Source organism: Protopterus annectens, chromosome 7.part0 (assembly GCF_019279795.1).
Source record: "Protopterus annectens isolate FY-2018-M chromosome 7.part0, PAN1.0, whole genome shotgun sequence".
In the NCBI taxonomy this organism is placed as follows: domain Eukaryota; kingdom Metazoa; phylum Chordata; order Ceratodontiformes; family Protopteridae; genus Protopterus; species Protopterus annectens.
The window spans coordinates 1474093998-1474103484 of record NC_056739.1 but is presented as its reverse complement, the minus strand read 5'-3'; positions in this window follow the sequence as shown (position 1 = coordinate 1474103484).

The window sequence follows — 9487 nt, the reverse complement described above, 5'->3', positions numbered from 1 at the left end:
CATGAATCCTCCCGTGTTAGCCTGTACCTCTGAGAAATATATACCGAACAAGAGAGGCCCCAGGACTGAGCCTTGTTGGACGCCACTTGTAACTGGTTTAGAGTCTGACATGGCACCTGCAATTCTGACCATGTGGGTTCTATCCCTGAGCCAGTTTGCAACCCATCTTGTGACATAGGGGTTGATATTTAAGCTTGTGAGCTTATTTATGATGCCAGTGGGGTATTGTGTCAAAGGCTTTTCTGGCGAGGTCAGGTAGGCTGTGTGGACTACCTTCCCTTCGTCTATGGCCTGATAACTGTTTCAAAGAAGTTGTCCAGGTTCAAGAGGCAAGATCTGCCCTTAACAAAGCCGAATTGGGTAGGATCCAGTGTTTGGAGGTTCCGATGTCTTTGTTTATAAGTTCCATGATGATGCGGCTCCATAGGTTTGCAGACCAGGCTTATAGGGCGATAGTTTCAGGGGTCGTTGTGGCACCACCTTTGTGGAGTGGGACCACTGTTGCTGTACGCCATTCCTTGGGTACATATCCTGTAGTAAGGCTGAGATTGAACAGTGACTTTATGTGAGGTTAAGTTCTTCTTGAAGCTCATGTAAGACGCAGCCGGGACACGGTCCGGTCCCATTGATGCTGTGCTTTTTGCTTTGGAAGGGCAGCTCTCACCTGTTCATCTGTGATGTCAGGGAGGCTACACTCTGTTGGGATGGACATTTGCTCTTTTGGGGGGATGGGGGGAGAAATTTGCACTGAACCTGTCTGCCAGGATGTTGGCAATGTCTGTGGGTTCAGTGTATTTTTTGTCATTTTGCACTAACTCAGAGCATATCTGGGAGTTGCCACCCAGGTTCCTGACATAACTAAAGAAGGCCTTGTGATTGTCTTTAGTGTCTTGTGCAATTTTTCTTTCGAAGCTGGCCTTAGATGATTTTATGAGGGATCGTAGCTTCTTGCTAGTACTGAGCAGAGATGCGTTCCCTTTTTGGGATTTTGCTCTATCATGTAGTAGCTTCCTCCTTTTGTTGTATAGCTTATTTATGGCCGGGGTCCACCAGACAGGTCTCCTGCCTTTGGAGGAGTGAGTCTTGGTTTTATTTGGGATAGCACGATCCATGCATTCCTGTAGGTGTCCATAGAATGCGTTTGTCAAGGATTCTGCGGTTTGAGCTGTATTTTCCACTGGCCCGGGGGCTTTGAAGGATACCACCTTGGTTTTGAGAAGTGTGAAGTTTGCTTTTGAGAAGTTCTTCACCGTGATTACCTTGGCTGGGGGTGGGATATGGATGTCCAGTGAAATTAATTTTTGGTCTGACCTTACCAATGAGGGGTATACCTCTGGTGTGGAACATAGAGTCCCCATGTTGGTGATGACCAGGTCCAATATGTTTTCCCCTCTTGTGGGGGTGGTGACCAGTTGTTCCATTGCATTTGAGTTTATAAATTCTAGGAACCATTGAGGCGTTGGGGCTTGAGTAGTTTTCCCAGTCAATGTTTGGGAAGTTGAAGTCATCCAATATAATGGTGTTTGGAGAGACCTTCATATTCTCCAGTGTTCTCAGGAAAGCCGAGAGGGGTTCCTGGTTTGGGAGGAGTTGTCTGTAGCAGGCTACAAACTGAAAGGCAGTTTGCCCACTGTTAGTTGCACATGGATGGTCTCCGATGCCGTGCAGTGCTACTAACTTGGAGGTGTGGGTATCTTTGATTTATATGGATACTCCCCCTCCTTTTGTGGTTCGGTCTGAGTTTTGTGGCCAAAAAGCATAGTGCAGTATAACCTGGTAGTGCTGGGGTGCTTTCAGGAGCCTTGAACCAGGTTTCTGTTACTGCACAGATATCGATGTTATCCCTACTGAGGAGAGCCTCGAATTCGTGCATTTTGAGGTTTAGACTTCTGGCGTTGAGCAGCATTTCCCTTAGTTTCTTTTTCCTTGTATTGTCTATGGAGGTGGGTTTGTCTTTTTGAGCCTTGCCTAAAAAGGCACTATGGGGGTGGCAAGAGCCTTAGCCAGTATTGAAAGCCCAGGGGTGACAGGTGCAAGCCATCCCTAGTGAAACAGCGTGGCTTGTCCGAGCATGTCATCCCAGGCTGACAGACACTGGATCCCCTTTGAATGACACCAATACTTTATCCAATTGTTAAAATTGATCATTTTATCTTTATACTGTGGCATCATTCTTGGTGAGGGTAAGATGCTAATCAAGGTCAGAGTCATCAAAACTATTCTCATTATACTGTTTTTTTTTTCCTTTGCCACACCATTCTCTTTTTTGCTTCACCAACCATCACTTTCACATTCTTTATTTCTTTTCCTGTTTTCTCTGACTCCCAGCATCCCAAACGAATAAACATCCTTTCCTACTTGTTCATACACATGTATATGCAGTGCTCTTGCAATTTTTATCTAACTGAACTTTTCCACTTTTGTAAAATTCTTCTTTACATAATGGTTATATTTAGGTTCATCTTTCTTAATTCCTGATTTACACATGTTGCTACCTTTATCAATTCTACTACCTTATTACATTTAAGATTTGTTTTCTTGTCGTATGTTATCACTTTCCATGTTGCAATATTTTCTTGTCTTTGGGTCTACTTCAGAAGACTGACAAATCAAAAGAGTGAATCCCAAAAGACTGAAAATTCAAGACAATGAACACATTTTTAATGCAGGCGGCAAGCCCCCCTGCAACCCTCATGTGTGGGGCTGTGCCCCACACCCCTACTAACTTTATATGCCAACTCTAAGATTGCATAACAGTGGAGAAGAACATATTCCATCATTCAGTATTTTGAATTTTCAGTCTTTTGGGATTCAGTCTTTTGGTTTGTCAGTCTTCTGAAGTAGACCCATATATAGTGTTTATGTCCACAGCAAATCACTGGAACTGTTTCAAAGTCTTTACATTCAGGGCATTCCATTCATTTACACCCTTATCCATAATCTGTCCAAATCACTACTTTTTTTTAAACTCACTTTAAAGGTGTTCTTTCTACAGGCATGTGGATTATGTCATACATTTTACAAGAAAAGACTTTCTTTTAACAATCACCACAATTATCCCATTGATATAATTGCTAAGATACTCATGCCATGTAATGTCTTCATTTTATCTTCTTTTACTTCTCAAAAAGGCTTCTTCGCAATATTATTAAAGTCACATTTACTTAGTTCTAAAGGCTGCTTACAAGACATTTCTACTGTTATATGAAGGTACTTTTATAATAACACGGGTTATTAATGAACAGTAAAGTACTTTACATTAATGTAAGTCATTGGCTCACTGTAATGGGCGGCCACTGTGGTGCAGCGGTTAGCATTGCTGCCTCACAGCAAGAGGTTCTCTGGTTCGATCCTCGGCTGGGGTGCCTTCTGTGCGGAGTCTACATATCCTCCCTGTGGTCGCGTCGGTTTCCTCCGGGTGCTCTGGTTTCCTCCCACATCCCAAAGACATGCAGTAGGTGAATTGGACACTCTAAATTGGCCCTAGGTGTGATTGTGTGCATGTGTGTGCCTTCTGTGTAAGGTTGGGTGCCGGGCTGGCAACTCAACACCGTAAAACTCCACTGCCAATCATGAGCGGGCAGATGACCTGCTGTGGTGACCCCTAACCGGGACAATGCCGAAAGAAGAAGATTGTCTCACTGTAATAATACTATTGTTTTCATTCTTGGTGGTGTTATACTACCAGGAAGCAAAGGGACAATTTGTCAAACTAAACACGTTGCTCACATGACAAATGGGCTTGGAAGGTCTGTGCGACCATTTTAGCTGTGAGTGTTAGTAAGGCATTTTAAAATTAGATGCAGTGCTGGATACACTAACAGAATTAAAAGTTTGCTAATGTTGGCAGTGTTGTTGCTAATGACTTAATCAAGGGACAGGTTCTGTCCTGCTACATGAAGAAAAAGTATTTTTAAACTATAGATAAAACAGACAAAATTGTGTTTCAAACTATAGATAAAATTTTGTTTGAGAATAATACCTCTCAACCTCCTAGCACAATAAATCTGGACAAAGGCAATTATAATGGGGTGACAAAAGCCCCAAAATAGGGACAGATTTTAAATTTTGCTCTTATAAACTTAGAATGTTGCCAGAATAACAGGTTCTGCATTTGCATACATTTTCTGAAGGCTGTGAAGTCTGAAATTCAAATGCCTGTCATTGTTTAGTGACTTCAGTCCTCAGTGATTTGCCAGAAAACCCAAAATTTTATGAAGACAGTCAGACAAACCAAAAGATGAAGCAAAAATCTGGATAGCTGAGAGGTTTTGAACATATAGTACTAGCAAAAGATCAAATGGTCATTTGAACTTTTGCTGAGTCATAATTGAATGGCATTTTACCCAATACAGAATTGTAGAAGTGTAGCTTTGGGGATTAGAGTGGGAATGTGTGTTATACAATTGTGTGTAGGTTAGGGTAGGTAAGGGATAGTATGTAGGAGTCTTTGTTGAAGTGTGAGTTGTTAGAGTTAAGTTGTTAGGAGAGTGTGTGTTGTGTAGTGTGTGTGTGTGTGTGTGTGTGTGTGTGTGTGTGTATGTGTGTGTTGTTACAGTTGGCTAAATGGTGCTAAAATGTTATGTGCATTGATAGTGTTATGAGTAGGGCTAGGTACGGTCAGGTTATTATGTATTAGTGAGGTGATCACCTCACTAGTATGTGCTAATCCTAACCCTAACTATAACCCTGCTCCTAATCCCAACCCTATACCTGGCCTTTGAAAAACCCTGCTCGTAACACTACCATTATTCTAATGATGTATGGCTGGAATTAGTGGCAGGGTTAGTGGATCTATAGAAGAAAGTTTGTACCTCTTTCAATGTGTTGGGTTTGGGTCCTTTAAATCTTTGACTTATTGGGTTTGATTTTTTTGTAGTTGGAACTTTTAGTACTTCTATCATTTAAAATTAAAGCTCACGTGCACACACACACACACACACACACACACACACACACACTCGCACACACACACATCACTTTGCCGCATGACTCAGGATGGACGATGACTTGGCTGTGGCAAATGCACATCATAACACAGCGAGGCACACACACTTAACTGAAAGTTGATGAAGCAACTTCAACTTATCTTAAACTATCCTTGCATCATCACAAGTGCTGAAATAAGAATATATACAGTACTAAAATAAGTGAACTTGATCTATGATTTTACTATGTCCTGACATCCAAAAACATATAAAGAATGCTATGCTCTGGAACATTCTATCATCTACTGTGAAAACTTATTTGTAATAAATTATCAGGAGGGACATGGTAATATTTGTCTCATTTACTAAAGTTTGTCAACAGAAAGGCCTGATAAAATTAGGTATTTGCAATGACACTGTCTCTTTAATATGCTGATGTCAGGAAACAAAGAATGCAAAAAAATGATTATTAGGCCACATTTTACCTTCCACACTCACTTATTTTCTACCTCTTTTCTGATTCATCTTTCATATAAACCATTTTTCACCTTGTAATTCAGTTTTGGCATACCCAGATCTCAGATCACCTTCCACTGATAGTTAATAATTTCCCTACAATCATGTTATTTTTGTTGGCCTTATTCCTATGTGCTGTGTCACTGTTTGCTTGATCCTTCTCATCTAGATCTGGTTCGCTACATAGGAACACATCTTATTCACCCCATCATTGCCTTTTCTAGGCCCTAACCGTTTCAGCACCATAATACAGCATACTACTTCCAGCTCTACAAAAGGGAAGAATTTCCTTCACCAGTTCACTCTACAAATCAGCAGTTTCCATTATTTCAACTCAGTTCTCTCACTAAATGAATGGTCAGCCTCTTAGGTTCATAGGTTGGTACTAGGCTATCGGCCCTAGGGCCTATAAGCTAGCCAAAACAATTCCCGGATATTTCATCCCACAATATTGACTTCCTGGACCCCTGTCTAGCAGGGGCTGACGTGATCCCCGGGGTGAATTTCCTATCTTCCATTCAATCATCAAGGTTCCTTTTGAAGAGGGCCAAGGAGGTGCTCTGCTTGACATGTATGGGCAGTCTCTTTCAGAGTATGGGGAGTGTCTGGGTCAGGAACCTATCCCACCAGCATGTTTTGTTCATTATGATGACAAGGTTTAGATCCCTGGAGCATGTGGCTCTGAGGAATTGGGATTTCTTTAAGTGGAGCATGTTCAACAGCTCAGGGTTTGACATGGCCTTGTATGATAAGCAGAGATCGGCTCTAAGAGAGCATATGCCACAGACTATAGCTGGAGTTTTTAGATGGTCAGCATAGGACATCTGCTTTAGGCCTGTGATTCTTTTAGTGAGGTATTTATGCAGCCTTTCCAGCTGTTGCAGATGTCTTGAGAGGTACATACCAAATGGGGCATTGTACGCTATAATAGGTCTAATGAGGGATGAGTACAGTGGGACAATGACCTGCTTTCTGGATGAAAAGCCCTTAGTGATGAGGTGTGCCACATAGAAGGATTTCCTGACTGTTGTGGTGATGTGGTTATCGAAGGTGAGACCACTGTCCACCTGTGTCCCTAAGTTTCTCATCATGTGGCAATTCATGGGTATGTGTTTTTTCCCAAAGGGGATAACTATACATTTCGTGGCATTAAGTTTGAGCCCATGGCTCTGGCACCAAGCATCTGTTTCTGTAAGTCCCTTTTGTAGAATATCCACATCATTTGGAGATTCAATAATGGCTCCAAGTTTGCAGTCATCTGCGAACTTTGTTAGCCAGAGAGGACTGAACCCTAAGGTACTCCACTTGTCACTTGTCTGGAGCTGGATTTGGAGTTGGCTACTTTTACAGTCTGGGTTCTGTCAGTAAACCAGTTGGCAACCCATCGAGTGAAATAGGGATTTATGCCCAGCTTAGTAAGTTTATCTATGATTCCAGAGTGGGGGATGGTGTCAGAGGCCTTGGCGAGGTCCAGATAAGCTGTGTGGATAGCCTTACCCTCATCCACAGCTCTGGAGACTGATTAGTAAGAAGTCAATAAGGTTCAGGAGACAAGATCAGCCCTTCACGAACCCAAACTGGGTGGGGTCCAGTGTTTGAAGGATGCCAATGTCTTTGTTTATAAGTTCCAAGATAATGCGTTCCATGCCCTTGCAGATCAGGCTCATCAGACTGATGGGATGGTAGTTCCCAGGATCCAAGGTGGATCCCCCCTTGTGGAGTGGGATAACTGTAGCTGGCGCACTCAGTGGGCACAAACCCTGAGGTGAGGCTATGATTAAACATGACACTTAGGTGAGGTGCCAGTTCATTTTGGAGTTCAGTGTACACAGCCAGGGATGTCATCTGGTCCCATGGATGCTGTATTCTTAGCTTTGGAGAGTGCAGTTTCTACCTGTGGGTGATTACCAGGATTTGGCAATCTTTTGGTACTGAGATGGGTCCTTTAGGGGTGAGAAGTGAAGTTGGCACTAAGTCTGTCAGGATATTGGTAATATCCTTGGGATCAGTATATTTAATGCCATTCTGTTGTAGCCAAGAGCAGATCTGAGCATCGCCAGTTAGATTCTTGACATAACTATAGAATGCCTTGTGGTTGTCTTTGGAATCTTTGGCAACATTTTTAGGCTGCCCTCTTTCCTGGTAGCCAAGATTGTCTGTGGTTCCACATATTTCTTATAACCACCTAACTGCTATTTACACAAAGTCTACAATTATATATATATATATATATATATATATATATATATATATATATATATATATATATATATTAACATAGTTTCTTCCTTGTGTATGTAGAATTACCTTTAAGGTTCACACAACAAGGTTATGTGTACTACAAAGTAGTGGCGTGGTATGACAGGCCACATTTGTCATGCTCAGGTATCTCTGGATCACAAGCTCTGGACACTTGCACATGACAGCAAAATATACTTATATGAGTAATGGGTTAGGATATTTCTGTGTTTATTTTGCTGACATTCTATTAGGCCACTCTATTTCCCTGCAGTTCATTTCTGCACATGCTCCAGCAGGCCAGACACAGAACATATGTCACCACACTTCATTTTTTCACATGCTCCATCAGGCCCACAAAACATATGCTACTGCAATACATGCCAGACATAGGAAACACAATACAGAATTATATTGCTATGTGCAACATACTCCCAGCTAGATGGAAACAACAGTTATCAGTTAACAAGTACTGTGGAGGCACATGTTTTATCAGTTCTGAAAAAGTATTGGGCATATTTGAGTGTGTGATAGATCAGTAATATATATATGTATATATATATATATATATATATATTATATATATATATATATATATAATATATAGAATACAGTAAACATCAATGTATCTTTGCACATACTGTCCATGAAAATGAATGGTGCTCTTTTTGATTGTTTATGATTTGTTGGAAACTGGGCACAACATGGGCAGATATGCACATCTGGAGAAATTATGTTTGGCATGTCCAGAATATATATGCCACAAGGTGGTACATTGACTACATCTGCTTGCATGACAGAGAATATTCATATGTGACAGAGTAATGCTAGAGTACACATATGTGTCCAGACACCATGCCATAAATTCATTACATGTTGCTTGGTCACACTATGACCACACAATGGGCACATGACTTGTGGACCTTGTGGTACAAAAAATGCTCATGCTCAGTTGTGGACATATGCATCTACTAACTGCAATGTAATTTATATAGCATCATGACAGATGTTACATCATGTGCATGCGCTAGGGTCTAACATGCATGTTCAAAACCACTGATACTCAGAATGCAAACGATGTTGAGAGTGTTATGCAGTTGTACAGCACTATGTGCATTATCTCCGTATGCTGCTACTACTGTTGTCAAGTGAAAGTATGCATCACCTGTGGTGTGTTATACAATCCATACTGTAAGCACTGCCTATCGATGTGTCACATGCTATAATTAGATAACTACTTCATGTCATTCTTCAATAGGTATTGGACTGGTTTATATGCCTTTGACACACAGCCATGACTTCCATGTTGCACATACTCCTTCAGCAGCATCTACTGTACAAAATGCACATCTGGTATTATTTGTTTTTACACAGGTTATACATATTCTGCTTAATACTGTCCAGCTAGTGTGTCCCACAGTGGCTAAAATAATAAAGTAATACATAGGTTCATAGGTTCATAGGTTAACTAGGCTATCTGCGAGGGCATTTACAAGCCTGCTAGTTTTTGGTACGCCACCCCTTTAGTATGGGAGACTATACCCATATTTTGCTGTGCCTCTGTTGAGCAGTGACACTGAGGTAATCCCTGGGGTAGTTCCCTCAGGAAATTTCTTGAACAGCACAGTGTGACAGGGTATTCAGCAGGGAGTCCATGGGTGATGATCACTAGCATTAACATAGCGTTAGTTAAGTCAATTGGCGACATGTAATTTTTGTATAGTACTATATCCTGGGCTTTAATGGTTATATCATAAATTTCTCTAAAACTTGAATGTTGCCAGTCAGGTCTGCATTTGCATACA